This window comes from Dromiciops gliroides, chromosome 1 (genome assembly GCF_019393635.1).
Source record: "Dromiciops gliroides isolate mDroGli1 chromosome 1, mDroGli1.pri, whole genome shotgun sequence".
NCBI lineage: Eukaryota > Metazoa > Chordata > Mammalia > Microbiotheria > Microbiotheriidae > Dromiciops > Dromiciops gliroides.
The window spans coordinates 250,524,327-250,542,341 of NC_057861.1; the positions used below are offsets into that span (position 1 = coordinate 250,524,327).

The 18,015-nt window shown below is 37.7% G+C and overlaps 1 protein-coding gene across 1 annotated transcript in view; it reads right to left on the reverse strand.

Moving 5' to 3' along the window:
- Positions 1-18,015, reverse strand: part of KLHL14 (kelch like family member 14) — a 137,967-nt gene that overhangs the window by 104,422 nt on the left and 15,530 nt on the right. The gene's annotated exons all lie outside the window — the stretch shown is intronic.

Genomic DNA, 18,015 nt, shown 5'->3' on the forward strand with positions numbered 1-18,015 from the left:
GGAGTTGTACTAAGGTTAAGCATTAAAGTCGCATGTCAAAAATCGTATTAGTCAAAATCATTATTATAAGCCATTCTACACTCAAAGAACCTTGAAAAAATTAAGGTTATGCAGAGAGTTTGTGAGCCAACTCTTTAATCACACACTGAACTTAAAATACTAGTTGAGAACAATTAGTAGCACCATGCTAATGGTTCTGGGTGAAACACTTTTAACATGTAGTTGGTTTGTTTGTTTAATTTAGCCCAGACTCCCGCCTTCCTTCCTCTCTCCCCACTTTCCATCCTGCTCCCCAGCCCACACCACCCCCCTTCTCTTCTTGCTCTCCCCCTGTGCACCACTGGCTATATAGCAACACCAATTGGTAAAAATGAGACTGTGATGTTGTTGTGAGCCTCCCCAGAGTGGAGCCCTGCCAATGCTTGCCACGGATCCGGCGGCATGAACCTGCTCAGCTGTGCAAAGTCACTCTAATTCCCTCCCTCTGTTTTTCTACCTTCTCCCCCAGGGGGCAACCACTGAAAGGAGTGACTACCCACCCATCAAGAGCTGGCAATTCGCTGCTATTAACCGTGACTGTGATTCCCAATCTGCCTGGCAGTTCCTAAGAACAGGACTGCAATGTCTCATATGCAGTAAAAGCTATAATATGCACCCTGGCCTCCACCACTCTACCTGATGGATGTACATTCCTTTGTAACATTAATGGATTTAGCACACTTGCAATTGAAGAAGGGAGGGTAGGCTCAGACCCCCACAAGGGTCCTGCTGATTTAACAGTCACTTTACATATAATTGAACTTTTCAGTTCCACTAAAGCCTAAAAGTGATCAAATCTAAGGGGAGAGAACCATGAAAAAAAGATTCACTCATAAGTCTGATGGTGATCCTACACTCAGCTCAGCATCTTCATTTCTATTTTTCAGTCCCATTCTTCCATTTCAAGGACATTTGGGTGGAATATGCCCCTACCAGATAGCCACCCTTTGTTGGTTAAGAACTTAACATTTGGGAAGCCAACTTAACACAGTTAATGAAAATTCCCTGGGAAGGAAGGAAGCAAGACTCCTTTAATGAGGCTTCAGTGTCATTGAAGGCAGCATGTACTCCTCAGCAGGAAAAAAAATCTCCCTGCAGAATCTATATGGATAGTGATGCATCTCCAGAGAAGTAGCTTTACCATTCATGTACAGACATTGTCCTCTTTCTAAAACAGGCTAATGCCCAAGAAGGCTACACTGGCTCTCCAATGGACTGTGCTGAGGTTAGTTTTTGACACCTAATTGGTGAAATTGGGCAAAAGAATCTTCCAGGAATTCTTTATAAATATTTGAGTAATGAATTTGTAACTGTCGTTAGATGGAGGCCAACTAAAAATGCATTTACAAATTGCCTACTACGTGCAAGATACCACACCTGGCACTGGGGATCAGAGGCAATAACAGCAACAAAATGGTCTTTGCTCTAAAATATTGTATATCCCAACAGTGCCGTGACAATAGAAGATAGGTACTTAGGAAGGATGCATTTTGTGTGATGATTCATACCCTAGTAAGATGTCTAGGGAGGTCTTATGAAATGCATCAATGAATCATAACCTTTTTATTTGCAACACTTTTATTAGTGGCTCCTGGCCTACAAGGATTTTCTGGATGGCAACAGATTTATTACCAAATATTCTGCATATTTTTGGTCATGCTAGGTAGTTATGTGTACAGAGGACCGTGATCACATCAACTAATTCTTTGGGATTGCTTTCAACTGCATCATTATATAGAGAGATAAGTTCAACTGAACATTACAGTTTAGTATAGTTTTGTGTCATTCAGAGAGACATAGCCAGAGTTGAGGATAAAGACAATATCTACTCATCACACTTTGAGGAAAGTTATACATATGAAAATGGTCAAAGCAGTAACAGTATTAGTCATTGATACATGTATAAATGTGACATATATGATATATAATAGACTTAATAGTTTGTCATATTATACATATGTGTTTATATCCCTATATGTATACACACATATATTCATCCAGTCATCAAACCAGAGCTGGAAAAGACTTCCAAGATTTTGAGATCATCTAATCCAATGCCCTCATTTTACATATGAGAGAACTAAGGCCTATAGACAGTGAGTGACTTACCCAAGGACCCACTCAGGTCACATGATTACAAATTCAGTGCTCTTTCCACTATACCATGATTTCATTGAGAGTTAGCATTGTATAGTAGATAGAAGGTCAGTCTGGGAAGCAGGAAGATCTAACTCTCTAAAGTATAAATGAGTTGCCAATCTGCATTGGCAGAATGACTTTCCACAATAGGAATTTTCTACATGGATGAAGTCACAGGTCTGATTCCTACCCAACCCCCGAATGGAGCTATCACTCTATTGATATGAGCATTTCCTTCTTTCATTTGGCCTAGAGAATCCAAGGTTATTCCCATACCCTAATGAAGCATTAGGAAACAAATGAGTATAGGCCATATATTATATTCTTGAAAGGCACTAAATGGGTAACAGGGGAAGGTAGATTCATGGTTTTAAGATATGGAAAAGTAAGTAAAGCAGTTGCAAGGCCCACTTCCCCTATACTACAACCAGTACTTTTATCAACCATAACCTCAAAGAATTTAAAGCTGACATAATGCTGGAATAGTTAGGACACTGGATGACAGAATCTAAAACCAAAAAGAACATGGAAGGCTAGAACACTGGGTTAAATCTATAAGATGGACTTCAGCAGGAATAAAAGTGAAGTATTACGTTTAAGTTAAAAAATCAATTGAATAATTAGGTGACTATTATGTATGTTATGATGTTAGATACTTTCCTGATTTTGTGTATTTCCCTGTATTTAGGTATTATTTAATAGTGATATTGCATAGTCTGATGGAAAGACCATTAGACCAGTCAAGTCACTGGAGTTATATGTCCAATTTTTGTCCTAACTTTATTACTTCCAGTGAGTCACTTAAGATCTTTGTGCTTCAGTCTTCTCATCTGCATAATGGGGATAATATGCCTATCCAAGTCTACCTCATAGGGATGTTATTAGATTAACCAGTCAATCAAGAGATAGCATCTGTAAAAGTAGATCAGAAATGAAAGGAAAAAATATATTTAAAAAATAAAAAATTATAGGGATATGGTTAGAAAGTCCTTTGAAAGAGTTTTGGTAGTTTAGCATTTTACAAGTTCAGTATTAATCAACAATATGAGATGGAAATTTTTAAAAAAGCTAATGTGGAGTCTTGGCCTACAGAAAGAAGTGATTAGCTTCCAGGAATAAGGAATTGACAACACCTCTGTACTATGCCCTGATCAGAATATATCTGAAATATTGTGTTGCATCATTTAAGAAGGACATTGATAAGCTAGACAATGTCCAAATAAGGATAACCACAATGGTGAAGGACCCTGAGTCCATGAATGAATGAATGAATGAATGAAAAAGCATTTGTTACATGCTGGAGAGAAATAAAAACTCAAAATAGTCTTTGTTCTTGAGGAGTTCACTTTCTATTTGTGAAAAACAGCGTGTATAGGTGGGTACATAATAAGACAGATGAAAAGGCCTGGTGCTTTTTAGGGTGCTAAATAATAGAAATAATCAGAAGAGACACGATAACTGTCTTCAAATATTAGCTTAGTTGTCTCGTGGAAGAAGGATTAGATTTGTTTTGTTTCATTTCAAAAGTTAAAACCAGGAGCAGTGGATGGAAGCTGCAAAGAGACAGATTTAGTCATTATGTTAGAAAAAGCTCCTGGGGCAGCTAGGTGGTGCAGTGAACAAAGCACCAGCCCTGGATTCAGGAGGACCTGAGTTCAAATGCAGCCTCAGACACTTGACCCAGGGCAAATCACTTAACCCTTATTGCCCTGCTCCCTCAAAAAAAAAAAAAGCTTAAAAAAAGAAAAACTCCTGAACATTTTTAACTATTGAAGAGTAAGATGAGCTGCCATAAGAAGAGGTGGTTTCCACTTCCTTGGAGGTCTGCAAACATGAGCACTTGTCAGGTGTATTAGAGTGGCTATTCCTTGAGACTTTGCTTTGGCCTAGATGGCCATCCAGCTCTAAATATTTTGCAATTTTGAAATCATTTGTAAGGATTAGGGGAAAGGATCTAGTCTTTGTGTCCATTTGATCCTTGGCCTCTCTGCTGAAACAGCCAATTATTGCCATCTGTCCTCTAAGAACTGGACTGAGACCACCAACTCATTTCACATAAGTCACTGAACATCTGGCAAATGGTACCAACTCCCAGTCACTGCCAACAAGGACAGGATTCAAACAGCTAAGATAGCAATGAAAGACTTCATATTCCTATCACCAATCCCCTGAAGCATTCTGGTTTCTACAGTCAGCTCTGTAATGAAGAAAGGGGACACAAAACTTATACAACATGTATGTAAAAGCAATAATGGTTTTTTCTTGTTAAGGAGGATTATATCTACCAAGTGGTCATGCAAAATGAAACTATATGTCTGTTATATATGGTTATCCTTAGGGAATGGAAATGTTATTAACTCCAAGTCTTTTGTACTGCAGTCTTACCACTTACTCAGGTGAACATTTAACTTTACTCTCATGGGTTAGGTTTTTGTTTTTGTTTTTTATTTTTTATTTTTTTTAGTGAGGCAATTGGGGTTAAGTGACTTGCCCAGGGTCACACAGCTAGTAAGTGTTAAATGTCTGAGGCCAGATTTGAACTCAGGTCCTCCTGACTCCAGGGCCGATGCTCTATCCACTGCGCCATCTAGCGGCTCCTCATGGGTTAGTTTTTTAAGAAGGTGAATATGAAATTTTTCTCAAGTATCAACAACTTGCACATTTAACTTTAAGTTCACAATAAAACTTTGTGGGAAAAAAAAATACTTGAAATCACTTAGTAACCAAAAGCAAAAATGCAAAGCTGGACTTAAGAGGGTTTCTTAACTTGGAGTCTTTTGAATTTGAACTTGGTTGTAAAAAATATTTTTATAGTGATTTCAATATGATTTGTTTCCTTTGTAATCCTATGTATTTTATTTTATGGATTTAAAATATTATTCTGAGAAAAGATCTTGGCTTCACCAGAAGGGGGACATGACCCAAAATATTAAGAACTGTTGATCTAACACAACTCAATTTCTAACAACTTACTGTTTACCAAAAGCTTCCTGGCTTTCATTTCTACACCATAATGTTGAGAAAAGATGACAAGGTTAAAAACAGGAGATTGCTGTACTTTCCAAAATTTTAAAAGACTTTCACATATAAATATATATATATATAAAATATCTTAAATTAAAAGGATATCTCTAACATATGAAATTATATCCAATATATTGAATTATCAGATCTGAAGTATTTACTATTTTAGTCAGTTCTAAAGAAAAACAAACACAAAAGCTCTTTGCCTTTAGAGCTTTCTTCTAACGGAGAAATATACATTTGGATAGTAAATTTAAGCCCATGGGCTCACTAGAAAGGAATGTAAGTGATTCTCTGATCTTTGCGATAAATATATGGCTCAAATGGATTATATTCAACAGTCCCTTTTTTTTTTGGAATACCTTAAGAAAAACAAATTACTTTTTGTAATTTAATATGAATATATAATGTTATATGAATATTTTGTAATTTAATATGAATAGGCTTCTCATATACCTTATTATTCAGTTATTCCTTAGAAGTCATATGTGAATAAACCCTATAAACAGGATCCCATTAGTTTTATAATGTGCAATTACAATAATGATAATTGCACTAATGACAAATCATAATAATTGTATATACGATACTGAATCCCTGATTGTCATGTTGTTTACTTGGTGAATACGTTTATATCGGAAAGCCCATGAAAAGAGTCACATGTAAATTTAAAAAGTAGAGTTCAGTCCAAAAACTCTCTCTCAACTGACTTGCTATGTAAAAACAGGCAATAACTGACACATCCTAAAGAAATTTTGACATAGTTGTGAATGAAAAAATCTTTGGAAGAGTGATATCTATATAATGAAACTGTGAAATTAGAATTTTACTATGGTGTTACAGGATTTTATTCAATTCAACATTCTACTGTGTACTATGATAGGTTCTGGGTTTAGATAAATTATAGCCTCTAACCTCTGCATTTCCTCTAATACCTTGAGCCAGGTTGGTCCTACAGCCTGAGCTAAGACTGTGAGCTAAAGTAGAAGTTGCACCTTTAGTATTGAATGCTAAAAAGATTTAGGGGTTTTGGCTCCTAATAGAGTTTCCACCTTCTCAAATAGTTCTCAAGAGTTGCAGATTCCAACTATTTACATAAGAGGTGAATTTGGCCCCCAGTGAATAGTAGTAGAGGGACTCACCACTCCAGTTCTACTAAACCCATAATTCCCCAGCCTAAGAAGAGGAGATGGCAAGTGGTTGAAAAAACTTAAGCAATGTGGGGCTTATGTCATAGTCAGTGTTAATGGGATCATAGAAGGGTCCTTAGAAATCATCTAGGTCATATCCCTCATGTTTACAAATATGGAAATTGAGATCAAGTAGTTAAAATAGTTTGCATATGGATAGCAAGTAGTTTAGGGGGTTTTAATTTTGTGTGTGTGTGTGTGTGTGTGTGTGTGAGATGGACCCCTTTGTGCAGTTTGATGAAGCCTAAGAACAAATCCCTTCCCTGAATAATGTTTTTAAAATAATTATAGAAAATAATCAATTTTAGTCAGAGATGGGAAAAATGAAGATACACATTTTCTTTCCAAGTTCATGGACCCCCCTGAAGTCTATCCATAGATCACTGAGGGGTTGTCTATGGACCGCAGACTCCAGGTTAAGAACCTTTGAAGTAGTAGAAACAGGATTTGAACTCTGGTCCACTAATTCCAAATCTAATGCCCTTTCTACTACACCATTTGGATAATTTTGATTTAAATGCCTTTACTTCTTTTATTTATAAAGGTGATAGAATTGAAAGGTGTCTTGTTGAATCTTAGTGACATCTTCACATTTAATATGTGTTACATTCTCTTTTATGTATGCTTTGGTTCAGAGGATAAAAGACAGAATGATAAACCAAAAGTTTTGAGCATGAAAAAATTCTTCACCATGTTTACCTTTTAAGTACAACAAAAAAACATTTTATTGATTTAGATTTTACTGGTACAGAAAGTGATCATTGGGAAAGGGCCAATGTGAAGTACAATGTGTGAAAAAATATTTCAAGAGGAATATAGCCACCCAGCCTCTTAATGCAATGTTTTAAGCACTTCAGTAGCACCCATTTACATATAAATAACCAATTCACAAATTATAACTATTTTATATATTCATTAAAGCTAGTATTATATTATGTAGTTAGAATCACAGACTTAGAGTTGGAAAGAAACTCAGAAACTCAAACTCCTACCTATAATTGAAGAACTAATTATTTCAGTCATTAGTCTACACTGCCTTATTACTATTACTTCATATATATTTGGTGTTTATCTGTGTTCCTTCCTCCCCTAATAGAATGCAAGTTCCTTGAAGATAGCAACTGTTTCTTTTTTTTCTTTTTTGTATTTGTATTCCCGGCACCCAGGACAATTTCTAGCACATTGAAGGGACTTAATGAATGCTTGCTGAATGAATGAATGACAGCCCTACTCTCTGATTCTCAATTCACTCTAGTATCCATTACTAGAGACACAATTTCTACCTTCAGTTGGCCCAGGAACAATTTAGCCTAGCAATTAAAAGAATCACAATTTTTGTTTGGCTCTAGGATCCATCTGGCCTGAGATATGGGGAAAATACAGAACTCATATATTTCAGTTAGTTATTCCATGATCTATTTCATTGTGTTCAAGGACCTCTAGTACTGGGGTTCTGCTTCATTGCCTCCAGTCTTCCTGGGGAATATAATCTTGCTAAACCCTAGTCCTTGTGGCTGTGTGTCTATTATATGTTGCCTACCTTGTCCAATGCTTTGTGCATGTTGGAACATCTATTTGTTATCTATCATAAACTTCCCTGAGGTCTGTCTGCCTGGATTTCCTTGTGTTGCTTGCTGCTAAAACATGCTTTGATTAGGTTTAATTCCATTCAACAAACATTTATTAAGCATCTTATTAAGCACTATGCTAGGTGCTGGAGATATAAAGGAAAAAGATAGAAAGTCTTCACCCTAAGGGAGTTAGCATTCTGCTGAGATCATTTGACCCATGCTGTGTAGGTCTACTTGATTTGGATATGCCTGCCATAGCTATTTTGACTAATCTTGCCATATACAGAGCTCACAACTTTAATGCACCCAATGCAGAAATGATTTTTATAACATTTCTGTCAGATGTTCATCCATTGTTTGCTAAAACCTCACTGATGGGTAACTTTTATCTTAAATAGATAAATGTCCTGTCCCTGTCCTCTTCTCTCTCTCTCTCTCTCTCTCTCTCTCTCTCTCTCTCTCTCTCTCTCTCTCTCTCTCTCTCTCTCTGTCTCTCTTTCTGGCATAATGGATAAAACATTGGTCCTAGAGTTATGAAGGTCTTAGTTAAAATCTGACTTCAGATACTTGCTGTGTGACCTTGGGCAAGTCACTTAACCTCTGCCTCATCTTCCTCAACTGTAATCTGAGAATAATAATAGCACCTAACCTTGTAGGGTTGTTGTGGGACTCAAAGTGAGAACATGGTAGGTGCTTAATAAATACTTATTCCCTCTTTCCCTTCCCCCATTTATGTCTCTTATTTGTCCTAGTTTGGCCTACTATAGGAAAATAGGACAGGACAATATTTCACATATTTAAGCCAGCTATCATGTCTCTCCTGATCTTCTCAAAGCTGAACATGCCCATTTCTTTCACCTGTGCTTCACAAAACATGATATCAAATCTTTTCACCATAGTAGATCTCTTCTGGATACATCAATATTCCACTTAAAATATGATTTCAGAACTGAATACAATACTCCTGATGTGATCTTACTAGCAACAGAGCACAGTGGGATCATCTCTTCCTATGATCTGCATGCCAGACTTCTATTGAGGTAACCAAAGATTTTGGGAGTGCTTTTGGTAACTGTCATGCCTTTGATTTATAATTAAGTTTACGATCAATTAAAACTCCATGGTCTTTTTCACCAGAATTCATGTCAATCAGGTTCTCTCTCTTCCCCTGTCCCCACCCCCTATCTAATATTTGCATAATCATTTTTTTCTTTTCTTTTCTTTTTTTTTTGCAGGGCAATGAGGGTTAAGTGACTTGCCCAGGGTCACACAGCTAGTAAGTGTGAAGTGTCTGAGGTTGGATTTGAACTCAGGTCCTCCTGAATCCAGGGCTGGTGCTTTATCAACTGTGCCACCTATCTGCCCCTTAATTGATTGTTTTTAACTTTTGATGGAGAACTTCACCTTTATCTATATTAGATGTAGTCTTATTGGTGCCAGCATTTTAATAATCTGAGATAATTTTAAACTTTAACTCTTTAACAATAGTATCAGATATACTTAGCTTTATGAAATCTGAAAAGTTTTTAATTTTGCTTTGTATGTTTTATTCAAGTTTCATTTCTTAGAACTAATAAAGCTTCCTTTCTATGAAAATAGTCTTGGAATCATATTCCTATAAGTCATTAATTGAAACTAACCTTCCCTTGAATTTGTCCAAATTAGAGATAGCTAATTCTGTTATTCCCCAATTGCTTTCTTTTCTTCGGGGGAATAGAACACTATCAAAGGCATCAAGATTAGCCCAAAGATCCTAGCTAGCTTTGAATCTCTACATGGCAAAGCTAACTGTAGCAGCTAATCTGGAATTAACTGAGCCCTCTGAGCCTTTACTAAGTACCTGTTTGGGAGTCAGTCTCTGGAATCCTTGAATTTTCTTTCCTCCATTCTAATCTCAACTTTCTGAAGACTTCCAGAAACTAGGAGATATAACACCCAAGTATTTCATTGCAAAAGCCAATCTTAAGGAGAGTTTAAAAGACAATTATAGCACTAGTATTCGTACTGGTCCAATCCACATTTATGAAAAGTACTTACCCACTCTTCTAGCTATCACCATTTGTTTGCATTCCTATTTTTATCAATAAGAGGCAAAACACAGTTCTACTGCTAATATAACTCAAAGCATTACTGACCTGCCCCTGTCCCAAGAAATCAACAGAAAGTGAACTAAAAGGCAAGGTGGAAGATACGAAATCACATTCCTTGGAGACTGCTTTCCTCTAGGTTCATTGGATGATTTTTTTATCACCTTATATGGACTCTGATGGATAATTTGAAAACATGCTTCTTATTTATACCCCAATTTCAATGAGCTCATTCTATAAAACATGAACCATCTTCTGGTTAACATTAGAACATTAATGAATTGATGACAAATACCCCCAAATAAACTATTTTATTCTATACATCATCTGATAAACACAAACAAAACTCGAGGGTAGAAGATATAAATTAGATAGCTACACATTTAACTTAATGTTGTGCTTATGGTTATGAGGTAGTTAGGTGGCATAGAGGATAGAGTATTGGGCTGGAGTCAGAAAGACCTGTGTTCAAATCCATCCTCAAATACATCAGCTGTGTGACACAGCATAAGTCACTTGACCTCTGTTTGCCTTAGTCTCCTCAAGTGCAAAATGAGCATAACAGTACATACCTCTTAGTGTTGTGGTAAATATCAAATGAGGCAATATTTATTTTTAGCACAGTGCTTGGCGCATGCTTATCTCCTTCCTTGCCCCCTTATGACTGTGGAGAATAAAGATGGCATAATTTTTAATCACGCTTGAAGACAAGGACCAGTTTGCCATTATGCAAAGGGCATCTGCATCCGCATTTCCCTTCCCCACTGTCTGTCCTTAAGCAAAATGGTAGCAGAGGAGCCCAAAGAATAGTCCCATTTCATTAGTGTCTTTTTAAAAAGGTAGATACTTGGTTTCATGCTGAGGATAGAATAGTTTATGAAATGAAGATCTGGAAAAACTTGAATGGAGACTTCTAGATTGAGCCTCTACTTAAATTCTGGGGAAAATACTACAAGCAAAAACGTAGACCCACTGTATAACTGGTCTAGAACAGACCTTGAGAGGTTTTTCAAGCTGATTGATAATGGCAGAGCTGCAATCAAACCTTCCCAGAAAGTCGCTGTCCCTTAAAATTTTCCTGAGGAGGAAACTCCCTTTATCATGCATTCCAGCTGATTTGCTATTGTATTTAGGTTTCTTTATCATAGCTGTTCTTGCTAATTACACAGCGGTTTTCATTGGAAGAACCCTTTAAATAGACCTTATAATGCCTCTCCGAGGTAGGTAAATACCAAGTATCATTATCCCCATTTTACAGATGAATAGAGGAAAAGAAGCGTAGGTGCCCTTTTCAGTGCTATACAATGCTCACTGCATGATTCAATAAACAATTGCTGCATTCCTAATGAGTGTGAGGCACTATGCTTGACTCTGCCTAGGATGGAAAGATGAACAAGAACAGCTCCTGTCCTCATAGAGATGGCAATCTATCTGAGGCATAGACTATGCCCAGAGTAAATATAAAATTAGCATACTCATTGATTCTCCCATTACCCAATATATGTCCTGGATGACCAGGGTCCTTGGTCTTTGTCAAGTTTCAGGGCCATTGGGGTGGGAAGGGGAAGGTTGGAAGGGAAAGCGGTTTTTGTCTTGCTGGAGCCTCTGTAATCTTCTTGCAGGAACTGAATGTGTGAACATCAAACTAATCACAGCAATGGCAGACATAGGAATAAATATATTATCAGCCTTCATTATCCTCTATTTTATCCATTAAATCTAGGTCCAACTAGGCTTATGAACTTTTAGTTTAGGGACTGGATGGGGGTCTATTGTTATTTTATGTACAACACTTCACACTTCATTATCAGCACTTTACATGGTGATGAGCAGTGGTTTCCAGGCAGATTTATACTCACTGCTTTCTCCTGCCCCTAGAAAATTAAAGTTGCCTCTAGTAACTGGAAACAGTTGAGTCTCTTCTGTGCTTGATTACCTATATAATCCCTAATTCTAATATTGGGAATGAATTCCTTTCTTCTGAAGAGCATAAAGTACCATGGAAATGACATCTCATTAATCCTCACCATATCCCACAGAGGAAACTGGGTGTCAAGATTTACTTAGTAGTTAAATCCTGCTGCTTGCATGATGGGAAGCAGGCCAGAATGCAGACTTTCTAGCATCTATGCATGCTAGTAGGATGGGCAGCTCTTTAGGGGTGGGAGAGGATCATTTTTCCCTGTGTAAGACAAGAGGTGCTATGTAGCCAGGGCCAGAAGAGAATTCATGAATAAGGTTTTATATCAGCTTCATCTGTGGAACCAACTCTGTAAATACCACTGACTAATTTGAGACAGGAAGAGAGTACACAACACTCAGTGCTCAAGATTAGAACCCAAGCTTTTAGACAGTTGATGAAACCCAGAGATGAATTTGTGTTGCCATTTTAGAAACAATATCATGAATTGGAGCTTCCACTACATTTGAGAAAGCACCAAATGACTTAATGAAACAAAGATGCCCTCCTGCCAATAGGGTGACATTATAGATATTTGAGAGCCTCCTAAATCCCACAGAGACAGTTTCTGGGTCCACCACTGCTAGGGTTCCTAAATGTGGCCTCTGCCACTTAACAGTTAACCTTGGGCTCATGACTCCCCTTCTCTGGGTGACAACTATCTGTAAACTGGGGGTTGGCCTGAAGATTACATGAGACAATAGATACAGAATAATATGTATAACTCTTAAGTGCTATCTTCCATTATACTTTTCTTTAGTTTTCATTCCTTTACATGCACTAACCAGACTTTGGAGAAATCTTATAGTCATTTCCCATTTCATCCCACCAAAAGTTAGAATTATAGTACCCATATGTTAACACCAAAATGATTTCATAGAACATCATTGCCTGGAAATCTGATTCTTTGGGCTATCAAAAGGCATTGATTGAAAATCTTAGTTCTGAGGCAGCTAGGTGGCGCAGTGCATAAAGCACCAATCCTGGATTCAGGAGGACCTGAGTTCAAATCCAGCCCCAGACACTTAACACTTACTAGCTGTGTGACCCTGGGCAAGTCACTTAACCCAACTGCCTCACCAAAAAAAAATCTTAGTTCTATTATTTGAAGACTGATGCCAAGTGGCTAATGATAGGGGAAATATGTAGTAACATATTCAACTAACTAACTTTTCTCATTATCTTCCCTGCATAGTCACTCTGGTAATGTCTCTTCAACTGGAAAGTGGTTACTGGTTGGAGTTTGGCTCCAGTCCTTTGGATGGAGACTCTGTAATATCCCCATAAAGAATCTCTCCCTGGAGTTACACTAATGTATGAAATCTTGGCTCTGCCTCTTGAGAGGATGAGTCCCAGTTTTCATGTCTTAGCTGCTTTTCTTGAATCATTCTTACTCTTGACAAAACCTTTTTCCCCCCAGGGCAATGAGGGTTAAGTGACTTGCCCAGGGTCACACAGCTAGTAAGTGTTAAGTGTCTGGGGCTGGATTTGAACTCAGGTCCTCCTGAATCCAGGGCTGGTGCTTTATCTACTATGCCACCTAGCTGCCCTGATAATACCAATTTTGTTCAAATGGGGCACCTAGGCCTGGAGTCAGGAAGACTCATCTTCCTGAGTTTAAATCTGGCCTCAGACACTAGCTGTGTGACTCGAAGGAAATCACTTAACCCTTTTTTGCCTCAGTTTCCTCATCTGTGAAATGAGCTGGAGAAGGAAATGGCAAACCACTCTAGTATCTTTGCCAAGTCATGAATTGGGTCATGATCACATCAACCCTACTCAGTAAACTCCAGTGGCTTCCTATCACCTCCAAGATCCAAACACAAAATGCTTTGTCTGATATTCAGAGCCCTTCATAGCCTCTTCTTCTTTTCCAGTCTTCTCTCATCTTCTTCCCCACTTCCTCCACATATTCATCGATCCAGTGACACTGTCCTCTTGGCTTTTCCACAAACAAGACACTCCATCTCTCAGCTCCAGGCATTTTATCTGGCTGTCCCTCCTGCCTGGAATGTTCTCTCCACTCATCCCAACCTCCTGACTTCTCTGGCTTCTTTCAAGTCTCAACTAAAATCCTTTTCTCTACAGGAAGTCTTCCCCAATGCCTCTTAATTCTATGCCCTCCCTCTGTTAATTATTTCCTATTTATCCTCTATATACCTTGTTTGTATGTATTTCTTTTTTTGTATCTCCAGGGCTTAGCACTATACCGGTGCTTAATAAATGTTTAATGATTGCTTGGTAGATGGCAAGGCATGTTACTATTATTGCACACTGCCTAGTATGTTGTATACATTCTGTAAATATAAATTGCTATTCTGTCTGAGATTTTAAGGAACCTCTTATATTTTTTCTTTCTCTCATTAATACATGAAATCTTTTTTACTTTACCTAAGACCACAACATCCCTTTGTCATAAAGAAGCTAAACATCTTCCTAAGAATATCCCTGAGTCTAATGTATGTTGTTTTCTTTCTCTCACATCAAAAGTCTGTTTTCTGAAACTTGAAATATCTGTTTGAATAACCATATTAAAGGAGCATTTCATTCACAAAGTATGGTCTGTTTCAAGAAAGAAAGAAGAGGGGGCAGCTAGGTGGCGCAGTGGATAAAACACTGGCCCTGGATTCAGGAAAACCTGAGTTCAAATTTGACCTCAGACACTTGACACTTACTAGTTGTGTGACCCTGGGGAAGTCACTTAACCCTCATTCCCCCCCCCCCCAAGAAAACAACAACAACAACAACAAACAAACAAACAAAAATACCAACAACCAAATTATGGCCTGTTTCTCTGGGATTACTGCCAGTGTACTTTACTTCTCCCTGAACTGGAGAAATCCTGGGCATGGGATTTATTGATGATGGATAGTATTTATTTCACTTTCTTGGTTTCTCTAGGAACATGGAATCATTTAATGCTAGAACTGGAAGACATCTTTGGGAGAGCATCCTTTCCAATTCCCTCACTTCATAAATTAGAGAACTGAAATCCATGAGGTCTCCTATTGAGAGACCTGTACAGGGTCTTACAACTAGCCAGTGGCATAGCTAACACTAAAAGTTCAAGGAAGAGCACAGAGTGATGAAAAGTGCCGAATTTGAAGTCAGGGGACCTAGATTTGAATGCTGCCTCTGTCACTTGCTACAATGACACTCATTAGGTCACTAAGCCTCTCTGGGCCTCAGTTTCCTCATTTATCAAATGACAGGGTTTGACTAGATCAGTAGTTTTCAAAGTATGGTTTTCATGTTGGACCCATGAGTTTCTCTGAGCCTCCTTCATTGATTCTATGATGCCAAAATTATTTTCATAATGATTTTGATGTTGTATGCCTATTAAAATAATACTCTTCCTTTTCCCAACTGTGTATCTGTGGGGGACCAGATATTCTTGATAACACTTCAACTAAAACAACATATTATAAAAGATTGAATACAGAAACAGATATTGGAATTCATCTATATTCTATTCAACTAGACATTAAGGAGATTTGCAAAAATATGTAAAAGCAATAACAATCTTCTCATTAATTTTTTAAAATATGGTAATTTTTCATTTACATAAACATGTCATAATGAGTTTATTATTGATTTTTAAAATGAATTATTAAACACATTTTAAAATTATCAGATTTAATTTCTATTGCAGTAAATATTGATAGATATAAACTACGTTAACAAAAGGTCTTTAGGGTTCTCAAAATTTTTAAGGGTGTAAAGGGGTCCTGTGACCATAAAGTTTGAGAATGGAAGAACAAAATGAGCTTTCTACTGGTATATCTAAGTTCCTCTGGCCCTGGGTTACCTAACGTACAGGACTCATTCAACTCTATCAGGCTGTCTATAATATCTATGATCTGCCTAGAGTTCTCTTTTGTAATTTCACATTGGCTGCCTGAAGTTTGTTTTATGAGCCTGGTCAATGGAAGATAAACAAAGCATTCAACTACAAGAAGGGCATGAGTTTTTTTTCTTGCTATCCCTGAGTAAAATATCTTTCTTAAGAGGTTTAAAATACTGCTACCTTCAGTGGGCAGTTTTGACTACAGCTTAGGACATAACAAAAAGTGTAAAAGTACTATCACTGTCAAGTGTTCATTTTCCAGGGTTCGTTTTCCTTTCTGGTATGCTTCAGAAAGTTTCTCTGTTTTTCTATGTTGAGGACGTAGATGAGAAGCTGAGCAGAACCAGAGGTCTATGACCACCAATCTGTTCTGAATCTTAATCTCAATTCAAGATCGAGATTCAAAGTAATTCAGGGTGGAGGATCTCTGATCAAAGTTCAGTTCTAACAATTCCCAACTTGCATTTGAAGTTTATCAGGAATCTGAGGGTTCTGAAAATAATCTGTAAGTCAATGCTGGTGTAGAATTTGTTTTCTACTTGCCCAGGACTATTTACTGAGGCAAGTGGACTAAATCTGGCAAAAGTAGATGATCGTGATTTTGAGAAGTCCCAGACTCACACAGAGCCCAAATGAAACAGGCTCACACTCACTGGGAATTCCTTCATGTTTTTTCTAAGAAACATAATGTAACAGAAATAATATTAGATTTGACAGTAATAGATGCAGATCTGAGTTATTCCTCAGTCAGTAACTAGCTCTGTGACTGGGAACAAGTTCATTCTTTGAATTTCAGCGTCCTCATCTGTAAAATGGGTCTGATGTTAATACCTGCTTAGCCTACCTAATGGGATTATTGTGAGGATAAAGTCTGACAATATACAGGTCAAAAAATATCACCATACAGCATAATCAAGGGGCCTGCTATGACCTCCAGAATTAAATACAAACTCCTTTGTTGGGCATGTAAAGTCCTTCACAACTTGGCTCCAATCCACCTTTTTAGGCTTATTATGCATTACTCTGGTTCAGCCAAATTGGTCTTCTTGCTCTTCTTCAACAAGACACTCCTTCCCTCTGCACAGTCTGTCTCCCAAGCTTGGAATGCACTCCCCTCTTTTCTCCCTATCTCTTAGAATTCCTTTTGTTGTTCTTCAGTTATTCAAATCATGTCTGATCCTTCATGAACCCATTTGGGGTTTTCTTGGCAAAGATACTGGAGTGGTTTGCCAATTCCTTCTCCAGCTCATTTTACAGTTGAGGAACGGAGGCAAACAGGGTAAAGTGACTTGCCTAAGGTCACACAGCTAGTAAGTGTCTGAGGCCAGATTTGAACTCAGGAAAATGAGTCTTCCTGACTTCAGATTCAGCACCACCTACTTTCTTTCAAAGCTAAGCTGAAATGCTACTTCCCATAACAGCACTTTCCTGTTTCTCCCCATCCCAACAGCTAATGCCTTCCCCCTAAATGATCTTGCATTTCTTTTGCATATCCGTATATGTGTTCATGTTACGTTCCCCTGTGGAACTTATGTTTCTTGATGCTAGAGACTGTTTCATTTTTGTCTCCATATCCAAGCGATCAATTGAGATAATGGTTATTGTTATCCCTGTGTACACATACCCAGAAAACAACTGTCCCTACAAGAATTGGTCTCATCTTTTGATCCCATGTTTCTTGAAGCAAACCATGCAGTGGTTGTGGAGCAAAATGAGGAGACTGGACAACTGATTCCAATCAAGGATGGCTTTAGTTTTAGCTTCCCTGGCAAGGGCTGCTCTGATGGTACATGTAATAGGGCCCTCAGCTGAGTCTTCAGCATGACTGAAGACCCTGAACAGCAAGGCAGTAAGTCTTGCTGATCCCATGAGGACTGGCTATGCCAAACCATCCACCAAGAATGCTTGTTCACTTTCGTTTTGTTTTCTATGCAATTCTTCTTCTGGGATGTTCTTAAAGATATATTCATCTCTTAACCATTCCATTCCACTCTACCTTCCTCAATATATATATATATATACATATATATATATATATATACATATATGCATATAACTATATACCTATTTTAGATACATTTTGATTACAGTGGATAACACTGAGATTAATAAATTTTAGGGGTAGCTAGTTGGCTTACTGAATAGAGGGCTGTGCCTG